This window comes from Felis catus, chromosome A1 (genome assembly GCF_018350175.1).
Source record: "Felis catus isolate Fca126 chromosome A1, F.catus_Fca126_mat1.0, whole genome shotgun sequence".
In the NCBI taxonomy this organism is placed as follows: Eukaryota; Metazoa; Chordata; class Mammalia; order Carnivora; family Felidae; genus Felis; species Felis catus.
In genome coordinates this window covers 76,209,019-76,220,066 of record NC_058368.1, presented here as the reverse complement: position 1 = coordinate 76,220,066, position 11,048 = coordinate 76,209,019, and the positions used below count along the sequence as shown (strand labels likewise).

The 11,048-nt window shown below is 41.3% G+C and overlaps 1 pseudogene; it reads right to left on the bottom strand.

Annotated features, from left to right (window-relative positions):
* Positions 1-9,932: 9,932 nt before the first annotated feature.
* LOC101087193 lies at positions 9,933-10,523 on the bottom strand (annotated as a pseudogene).
* Between the last annotated feature and the right edge of the window lie 525 nt (positions 10,524-11,048).

The window sequence follows — 11,048 nt, the reverse complement described above, 5'->3', positions numbered from 1 at the left end:
ATGTCTGGAAGCAGTAACTTCTGCCTCCAGGCAGTACAAGGGAAAGTAATGGTAAAGGGAAGTGGGTCTTCTCTGTACTTTGTGTCCTGTATTCACAGGTACATCAGGGTGGGCTGGTCAGTGCCATACACACAAGCCATCTGGGTCCTCAGGAACATTTCTATGCCCGTCGGTGCTCGCATGTTAATGCTTTTCTTTAAGACCTCGCAGGAAAGCAGGTGATTTAGGCACCTGCGGGCACTTTAAGAGTCAGGTGGAAAAAGATGTCTGAGACTTTCACCTCATTTTCCCCGTCTATGGAGACTGGATTTGTTCTCTGGGTGCTGAGAGGGCTGCTGACATGTGGTCACTTCTGCTGAATGCCTGATTCGGGACGTTCTTGAGCCATGTGCTCCCTTGTTTCAGAGAACTTCCTTGTTGATATTTGGTACTTTTGACTCAGGGAATGCTGGGGAAGACTTTGATCTCTTAGAATGTACCCTTTCTTCCATGCAGTGTTTTTTCTTTCTGTCCCTTTATACTCTTTTTAACTACCATACAGTGAAGAGGGCTTTGAGACAGAGACAAACCTTGTTGGTGAACATTCCATTGGTGGTTCAAAGGAATGTTCCTAGAATTATGTACATATATTGTATATGTCACATATATAGCAAAAGCGTACATATATTTTATATATAAATAAATAAATATATAACCGTATAATATATACAAATATATAAAATATATGTACGCTTTTGCTATATATGCGATATATACATTTTGCTCTCTAGAAAACAAAAATATACATTTGCTAATTAATAATTAATGTGTTATATATAAAGCATACCAGAATTTACTTGTATCTCATGAATAATCTCTTTCTTTCAAACTCAACCTCAGTTCAGATATGGGTTCATTATAGAAAATATGTCTTGTCCATAATTAGGTATTTCTACTTTTAACTTTATATTCATATTAGGTGAATTTGGAGGGAAAAAAGAAAAATATAAAGGAATTACATAATGGAATCTCAGCGTTGATATCTTTTTAAAACTTTTTTTATTATGAAAGTAATATAAAAATTCTGGAAAAATTTTTTAAGTGTGGAAAGATGTGGGAAAATAAAAGTGCATTATCCTACTACCTAAGGGAAAACATAGGTACATGCATGAATGTGTACACACACACACACACACACACACACACACACACACAGAAGTAAAGTTGCAGTCCTCGGCAGACCCTGGTGAACAAGTATAGTGAAACTGTTTGAATCTTCTATTTGATTTTTGGATGCATCTAGACTGCATATCCAAGTGTGGCCCAGGAACCCAGTTCCGGCCAACAAAATGAGACTGGAAAAGATATAAGCCACTTCCAGGACTGGCCATTATATAATCCTGTGTGACCCTCTACTCTTTTTTCTGTGTGGCTGGCTCAGAATTGTGGTCCAGAGTGACGTAGAAAAATAGCCTATTGAAGATGACAGAGTTTCTATCAAAACGGGTCCCTGAATGACTCTATAAGGCAAAGCTTCCTAACGATATGACTTAACATGTTAAGAAACAATTTTCTATTTTTGGAAGCCCGACAACATCAAGAGTTACTCCTGATAGCAACCAATGTAACTTTACGCTAGGTCATAATTTGTCATTGTGACTAGAATTCTCTCTGGCTTCTTTCACATAAGAATGTGTCCTGCATGTTCTTCCAGGTTGCTACTTATTTCTCAGTTGTTGCAAGTGTTCTGTGTTTGTATAACCTTGGATGCTCCATATTCAGCTAAATTCCTGCTTTATTTTTCAGCTTTTCACTTAATGTGCCTCTTTGTCGAAATCTATTTGTACACATCTCGGGTCATTTCTGTAGGAAACGTTCTTAGGTTTGGAATTGTTGGACCCACCGCTTGAGACTTTTGATGACTTTTATGTATTTTCCCCTTATTTACCTTTAGCAAAGTTACGCCTCTTCACACCTATACAAGAACCGTATGCGCTAATACTAATCGGCATTTTTCTTCCTACGGGGGTTCATTGGCTGAATTCCAAGAGTTTGGGCCCCCAAACCAGCATCTGGTTAATTTCTCATACAATTGATAACGTTTGAATGGTGCTATACTTAGGGGGACCTCAACATCATTTCTTGGTGGAATTCATGAAACGTAGAGTGCAGTAACTCCTCTGAAGAAAAATTGCAGTTAAATAGGTTCAGATGGAAGCTATTTGCTGTGACTGGATGCAACAAAGTTCCTTCCTCCCGTCCTTCTCCTGTTTCCATTACTTCCCCAAATCCCCCCCGTCCTCCAGAAAAGTGACAATAAGACTTTTTTATACTGGGAAGCACCTCATTTTCTCCATTGTGTCCTAGTTACTTTAACTTTTTTTTAATAAGAAAAAAGTTTACGTCCTACTATTATTGCTACTTGTGATTAAGTATGAAAATATGCTGAATAACAATAGAATCCTCAAGAGACATCATCTGCCAACTCACATGGTCCGTCTTCTCTCTCTCGGGGACTCTAACTCTTTTTCTGCTTTATCATAATAAAGAGGCTTGCATATTAGAATTTGATAATTTCTAACTTTTTAGCTGTGAGTATTAATGGAGGATAAATCAAGTTGTCTTCTTCTGAACTGAGTGAATCAGAGATCTTGCTTTTATCAGCAGGAAACAAAAATAAGAACACATAATAATGAGAAAATATGAGAATAAAACAAAAGAATAATAGGAATATAATGATGCAATAAAGAGTAAGAAGAAAATAAAATAATAGGTGCCCCCTGAGATATCATTTATTTCCTTTTCCCTTTTAAAAATGTGTTTCATGGGCGCCTGGGTGGCTCAGTCGGTTGAGTGTCCGACTTTGGCTCAGGTCATGATCTCGTGGTCTGTGAGTTCGAGCCCCACTTTAGGCTCTGTGCTGACAGCTCAGAGACCGGAGCCTGCTTCAGATTCTGTGTCTCCCTCTCTCTGCCCCTTCCCCACTCATGCTCTGTCTCTGTCTCTCTCTCTCTCTCTCTGTCAAAAATAAATAAACTTTAAAAAATAAAAAATAAAAAAAATGTGTTTCAAATTGCATAACAATAAAATATATAATGGAGTACTTTAGCTTCCTATATTTTTAATATTTGAGGGCCCACCCAAATTAGGAAGAATACCTAAAGAATCTATAAGTTCCTAAAGCACGTGATAATCATTTGTGTTGATCTTTTTATATTAATATTTATAAACGTGATGTTAAATGTTCCGTGTGTCATATTAATATTTAAATGAGTCAAGAGGTTCTGTTTTTTATAAATGTCATCAAGTATCTTTGTATCTTGATTAAGTCTGCCAAAGAATTCTCCATACTTCCTTAAGGACAAATTCACATATTGTGTTTTTATTCAAAAAGCCTTTATATTGCAGTTAGGACGTTGGATCGATTTTGCCCAGAGCTATATGTCAAAGATCAACCCTTTTATTAGTCTGATGTGAATGAGGGTTATAATTATAATCTAATGTGATTGATTTATGTGTATGACTTTTCATAATTTATAGTAGTCTTATTATCCCTTTGGATTTCATGTAACATGTTCGGTATAATTTTGAACTATGAGAGGAGGCTGTTGAAAGATGTCAGATAAAATTATATTCTTTTCTCAACCACATCTATACCTAGTGGGTTTCTGAAAAACGGCGAGTCTCTCCAGGACAGTGAATAATGTGAATGTTAAAATTCTAGCATTCGTTCAACCAAAGTCATATGCAAAAATCACCCACAAAAGTCCAGCTAAGTTGCTTTTCTGAAAGACTGGATCTGTTTCAAGATGGGAAAACAAAAATGCTTAAATAATAAAACTAAGAATGGTTACATTAAAGCAAGCCCATTTCATTAACTTGCATTACGTTAAAATGGTAATAATACAGCGTCAAGTAATAGAGAATCAGAGAAGGAAATAAACAGAAAAAAAAAGAAAACTTTGGTTTTGTAAAACTAAGATTAATATAAATCTTTCCCGGAGTTTCCTGGTAGCCAGAGGAAATAGGAAATTGGAGGCTTTCTGGCTCCCCCCTTCTAATAAAGGGAGGTACATCAATTAGTCAGGAGAGGCAACTTTTTGTCTTATCTGAGTTTTCCCACATGTCTTTCATATGGAATATTGAACGTCATGGTAAAGGCTCTTCCAGAGCAGTTTGAAAAATGCAGTGATGTTCTACGTGTGCCTATATGTTCTACCCATCTTTTATAAAAGCCGCTAGGAGACATTATTTCGCTTCACGAAGGCATGAAGATACTTTATCTGCCAAACTGTCAGCACCAAAAAGAGCGATTGGCATCCTCAAGCATCTTAAAGCGTAGCCTCTAAGTTGTAACCACCGAGGGGCACAGTCTCTGAATGAGGCACCTGCGTTGAGCCCCAGCTCTGCTCCTGTGTAGCTGTGTGACCAGGGCCAAGGTACTAACGAGCCCGTGTGAGGGCTCACTTGCTCAGAGCATGTCTCATGCATATTAAGTGCACCAAGACGGCTTAGTCATTGTTATATTTATATATTAGTATTATTATCGATATGTCTTTTCAGAAGCAGAGATATTCTAGATCACCAAACGTACTCTAATAAAGAGCGATCTGTGACCGGGTAGACAGCACAGCCTCTCGCTTCCTTCTCGCAGTTGGCAATCGTAACGTGTTTTGAAGAATCATATTCTCTTGCAGCAGAGTCATTGTGAGAAAGGTTTTCAATGGGAGGGCAACATTAGTAATGCTTGTCACATCTCATTCTGGTGGAACGTAGAAAAGAAATAAAAGGAAAGAAGCTGTATTTAAATACACAATGATGTACTTTTCAAAGTGCAAAATAGAATATTCACGGTTGTAGGCAGTGGCGGGGGATAAAGACCTCTTTATAGCATGGGTCACTGTGTCAGAAGCTAAGAGGCCAAATGACAGCCATAATGAAGTCTGGGGATATAGCATGTCACTTCTCTTGCGCCTGACATGCCCAGAGGTGTCCACTGGGTTAGGCTCATCACTAAGATCATGGAAATCCTGGGGCCGGAACAAAATTTTTCTGCCATCCCTCAACCACATCGCTAAAATCAGCTTACAACCCATTTGCCCAAGACGTGCACAATGATCTAAGGCGAGATGTTCTATCCCTCTGGATATCACTTAGCACCCACGTTCGAAGTAAAAACCTGTTCTCTGCTTCCCCGGTGTCGCGTGTGGATCAAGTGAGACCTGGCCCAGTTAACAATGGATTGACATCACGATAGAACAGGGTACAGTGGGGACATCTCTGCTCACCCACTTCTGTTGGTTACCAGCTGCGGGGGGTGGGGGGGGAATTCATTTAAACCCCCCCCGAACATGAGCTATATTTTCTTTGTGACGTGACAGTGTTAGTATCCATGCTACAGAGTTTTGCTGTTATATTCAACATGTGCTGATTCTTTTTAAACAAATTTTTTTTAATGTTTATTTATTTTTTGAGACAGAGAGAGACAGAGCATGAACAGGGGAGGGTCAGAGAGAGGGAGACACAGAATCTGAAGCGGGCTCCAGGCCCTGAGCTGTCAGCACAGAGCCCAACGCAGGGCTCGAACTCACCGACCGTGAGATCATGACCTGAGCCGAAGTCAGACGCCCCAACCGACTGAGCCACCCAGGCGCCCCAAACATGTGCTGATTCTTTCAACACATATTTATCTAATGCCTGTTGTGCGCCAGGCACTGATTTATATACTTAAATAATGATATAATGTATGAGAAATTGACCTTGAGGAAACCACCACCACCACCGTCATCATCATCATGATTGCAACTGCTTAAACTTTTTTCTGCAGGGATAATGTACGTGTCACTGTGTTCTGTCCGCACACGGATGATCTCATTCTGTCTGCACACATTTCTACCTAGACCACAGTGCTAACTAACACCATTTTATAGAGGGGGGACTCCAGGCTCAGAGAGCTAAGTGACTTGGATATTTTCACGCGAAACCAGTTTGCGTTATCATGAAACACCGTTCTCATAATCACAGTGTATTCTGAAGGTTTGGGGTGGGAAACCCCTAGGGGCCAACGAGTGTAGACAGGGATATCCAAGAATAGGATGCGGGCCCCGCTCCCGTTTTATATAATTATGTGAAACAGACGGGAAAGGCTAATGACTTTTCATCCCAGTTGCATTGAACAAGATTAAAGATGCTGACACAGACTAAAGATCTGAGCTGAGGACTTCAGATCTCATTACCCATATCCCAAGCCATTGCCCGTCTCTTGGCATCATTCTTCTGCTCCGTAGTGTGGCTTGTGCGTGCGTGTATGTGCGTGTGTGTGTGTGTGTGTGAGACTGTGTGCACCGCACTGCTGTCTGGTTCTCCCAGTGAGGTCACAGAGCCCTGATGCCAAGCCCTCAAAAAGTTTTTGTATCCTCTTTAGAGACCCTAGAGTTGACGGCAGTCTTTGGGCCTTTTAGGGCCCGCTACTTGATTAACTGTTGATAGACCATCTGTGCTCTCCAGAGTTTCACATGGCATCTGCTGCAGCTCATCTGGAATCTTATGTTTAGAAATATTTGTCCACTTACGAACAAGGTTCTTGGGTAAGCGGCAAGATCCGTGCGCGAGCCATTGTAGAATCGGAGGGAACAAACAGTTGCATTTGATCGGTTTTAGTTTCAAATTGGGAAAGCTAAAAATGTACAGGTTAACATATCTTGCGCTTCTTCTGTCTGTCCTCTAATCCTTCCACGTAGATTCGGAGCCCAACACGGCATCCACTTCCCTCACCCCATATTGCTTTGTATTCGGCCTTGTTGCTTTAATTCTGTGCAAGTTGGACTTCAGGCAATTGAATAAAATAAGATATGGGGACGTGTTGCAGATATGTCAGCTACATCTCCAATATTACCAAAAGGATATTTATGGAAAACAGGTTGTTTCGTATACATTTTTCCTAAATTGGTTGGACAACGTATTCCATTTGCACACCAAGCGCTCTTTGTAACGTAAGTCATATCCCAAAACTGCTTGCGGTCGCTATCACCGCGTAGAGGGTATACATCATACATTTCCTTATGAATAAGTCTTCAGTCTGTTAACGCAGTGAGCTAGTAATTGAGAGTGAACTGTCTCAAACAGGCACATATATAACAAATTAAAAACAAATATGTGTCTGTGTGCACACACACACACACACACACACACACACGCGTGCGCACAAAATGTGCTCCAGGTTACTTTAAATCATACTGTGGGTCACGTCTGTTTGTACGAGTGGTTTTAAGAAACTGTAAACACGAAATGATATAAATCTTTACTTTTCCTGTGGAAAGGCTCTTGGATATATAAGCAATTTGTTTCTTAATTTCTTAAAGCCAGTACGTTTAGAAAGTTCTTTCTTACAAAAATAGACTATGGCATTTGTTTATTTATTTATTTTTTTTGAAGAAAGAAGATATAAACTCAATCCATACCTTAATTCAGAGTTGAGCATGTTTGAATAGCCAATGATAAGGAATTTTAAAGACTTTTTTTTTAAATTTTTTTTCAACGTTTATTTATTTTTGGGACAGAGAGAGACAGAGCATGAATGGGGGAGGGGCAGAGAGAGAGAGGGAGACACAGAATCGGAAACAGGCTCCAGGCTCTGAGCCATCAGCCCAGAGCCTGACGCGGGGCTCGAACTCCTGGACCACGAGATCGTGACCTGGCTGAAGTCGGACGCTTAACCGACTGCGCCACCCAGGCACCCCTAAAGACTTTTAAATAAAGGTTTTGATGACACTAGAAATTGATCATAAAGTTGTATACAATTAATATTCAGGGTTCCATATCATTTTTGTCACTTTCTTCACAAAACAATAGGCTTCTGCTCTTTGTCTTACTTTCTCTACTGTCATGCTATGTAACCCATCTAGAAGATAAGTACTATTATTGCAACAACCCATGTGGTAATAGACATGAACTTACCCAATCATAAGGCATCATCCTCAACAAGCTCCATGCCAGCTCACAAAAGGAACACGGAAGTACTACGGAATAGCAAAAATGACAAGGACAATGACAACAGTGATGGTCATAAAATGAACAACAAAGTAAGGTATCACCTAGAAGCAATTGGGTGCTTAGGAAATTGCTATGTGACACTACAGAAAATTAGTATCTAAAAAGTTTGTTTTTCTAGGGGCTCCTGGGTGGCTCAGTCGGTTAAGTGTCTGACTTCAGCTCAGGTTATGATCTCCTGATTCGTGAGTTCAAGCCCCGCGTTGGGCTCTGTGCCAACAGCTCAGAGCCTGGAGCTGCTTCGGATGCTGTGTCTCCCTCTCTCTCTCTGCCCCTCCCCTGCTCATGCTCTGTCTATCTCTCTCGAAAATAAATAAATAAAAATAAAATTTAAAAATAAATAAAAATAAAAAGTTTGTTTTTCTAAGGGTGAAAGCGATATTTTTTTTAGTCTGTTTAGCATACTTCAACTTAGACCTGACAGAATTTCCAGGTTTTTAGAGGTACTTAGCCAATCAGCCACAACTTTGATGACTTGGGACAAAAATTTTTGATCAACATTATTAAAGGGCAAGGGGCTGCCGTTGCTGCTTTGGGGAGGTTTTCAGTTCAGTTAGACTCTCTCTCACCATATACACATGCCTACACCCTAGTCCTTTTATTTATTATTGGAAGTGGCTTTTCCATACAGACTTTCTTCAGTTTTCCACAGCTGTCTCTAAATTCCTTATAATTTTAGAAGTATCATAAAAAGTAATCTTGGAATTCTGAACTTTGTGTTACAGAGAAGACTAGATACACCATAATTCGAAGGTAAAAATATACTTCAGCAGCAATATAGTGTCTTCTTATAGGGAACATGGAGGAAGGGATTTATTTAAGTAGTATTGCCAAAGGCTAGAACTACTTGCCCTTTCTTTTTCTTATTAAATAGTGTTCAGAAAATAAATTGAAAATAATGAGAAATATTTCAACAGTACAAAGGCTTCCTTTTCTTGGTTTTCTTCTTCACTGGTAGACCATTCCTTTTTTAAAAATTACTTTTGGTTGGGGTGCCTGGGTGGCCCAGTCAGTTAGTGTTGGACTCTTGATTTCGGCTCAGGTCACGGTCTCACAATTTGTGAGATCGAGCCCTGCAGCAGGCTCTGTGCTGACAGTGCAGAGCCTGCTTGGGATTCTCTCTCCCTCTCTCTCTGGCTCTCTCTGTCTCAAAATAAATAAAGAAACAGTAACAAAATGCTTTTTTTTTTTTTCCATTTACTTGTATACATTGTGGGGAAAAGAGGAATTAAAGGAACATTAGATACATTGGAAAAGAACATTTAAAGTTTAAATTCTCTGGGATAAGTACTAAAGGGAAAGACACAGGACAGTAAAATTATGAAGGACTTACTTCCCCAAATCAGACCTGGGTTTGAATTTTGGCTCTTCTGTGGATTAGCTGGATTCCCCACAGTAACTGAATTAACTTGTGTGTGTTGATCCTTAAATGGAAATAAATATGGTTACTTATCCCACAGAGATGTTGCCAGATTCTTTGTTTTATTGAGATTGGGTTTATTTTGTGTGTGTGTGTGTGGTTTTTTGAAAGAAAGATTTCATGGCTTTTTTTGTATCATGGGGCATTGAGACATCCGAACAAATCAATGTCTGGGGGCGAAGCAGATGTTTTCCCCTTCACGTCTTTGGATTACTGAGCAACTTGTCAGTAGATTCAAACGAAAATAAACAAAAGACAACTTTTTGCATTACTTCAGTCTTTCCAAGGCAGGCACTGGAAACTCATCAGATGCAACTAATCTAGCATCCAAACACCACGCGGATACCTGTCACTGCTGTGCCCTGAGCCCGCTCCCACCTCTGCCCTGCTGCTTTGGGGCTGGTATTCCATCATCTGGAGACATGTGCATAGTGTCGGGAAGAGGACGAGGAGAAAATAAGAAGAGTGCCGGGCTGGGAAGAGGTCAGCCGAAGTTGTGCAGGGCAAGCCTGAACATGCCATTGGAGCAAACCCATGCACCATTGAAGTTCTTCAGTGGGAACATCTGGCAGAACCCCATGATGGGGTCTTCACTGGGCTTGAGCTGGCCCACAACCATGCTGACAACGTGGCCGGCTGGCTGGCTCAGGTCTGTGTGGTGCTGCTATGCTGGATTTTCTGGAACAGAAAGCTGGACAACTTTTCCACAGTGGCAGCTTTCCAATGGAATTGCTGTCCTTCCCATATAAGGCATGACTGTCAATATAACTGCACCTAGGGGCACCTGGGTAACACAGTAGGCTGAGTGTGGGACTCTTGATTTCCACTCAGGTCACAGTCCCAGGGTCGTGGGATCCAGCCCTGCTGTTGGACTCTGCGCTGAGCATGGAACTTACTGAAGATTCTCTCTTTCTCTCCCCCTGCCCCTCTACCCTGCTCCCACTCTCTACCTAAAATTAAAAAAATAAAAACAGATATAAATCGCACCTAGTAGAGTTCTGTTGTTATCAAATAACTAGTGATAATGTTGAATGGAACTGGTTCTAGTCTGCCCACAGATTGGCTTGTCTCCCATTCTGGGGCATCACTGGGCTTCTGCTGAGACCCGGTGCTGACTCCAGAGCCAGCAGGTGGCAGGACATGGGGCTGAGGTCAGTGAGACTGGGGCAGACTGGGCTAGGCCACACAGGGAAGGTCTGGAGCCCCCCAACGGGGTGTCTGGCACAGGGGGAAAGGCTGGGCCCAGCTCAGTCCATTGCAGGTACCATGGGCACAGTACAGTGGGATAGGCACCTGTCTGTTCCTCTTGTGTCTCTGCATGACCCCGGCCCTGCGTGTCTGTGGGGCACAGGGCCAGGGTCTGGGGCCCCGGGGATGCACAGCAGAGGCTCCAGGTGGCCCAAGTGCAGCTCCTTTGGCCCAGCCCCCTCCTGGATACCCTAACCCCAGACATTCACCCAGGGGCTGGCATGCATTAGGTATTTTTTATCATCTGCTATGCATCGCATAACCTGTTTAATGGATCTGGTGGCACAGGATCATGACTGGAGATGACAAATAAATAGAAGGTGTTTTTTGGTAGAACGTACAATGGGGCCTT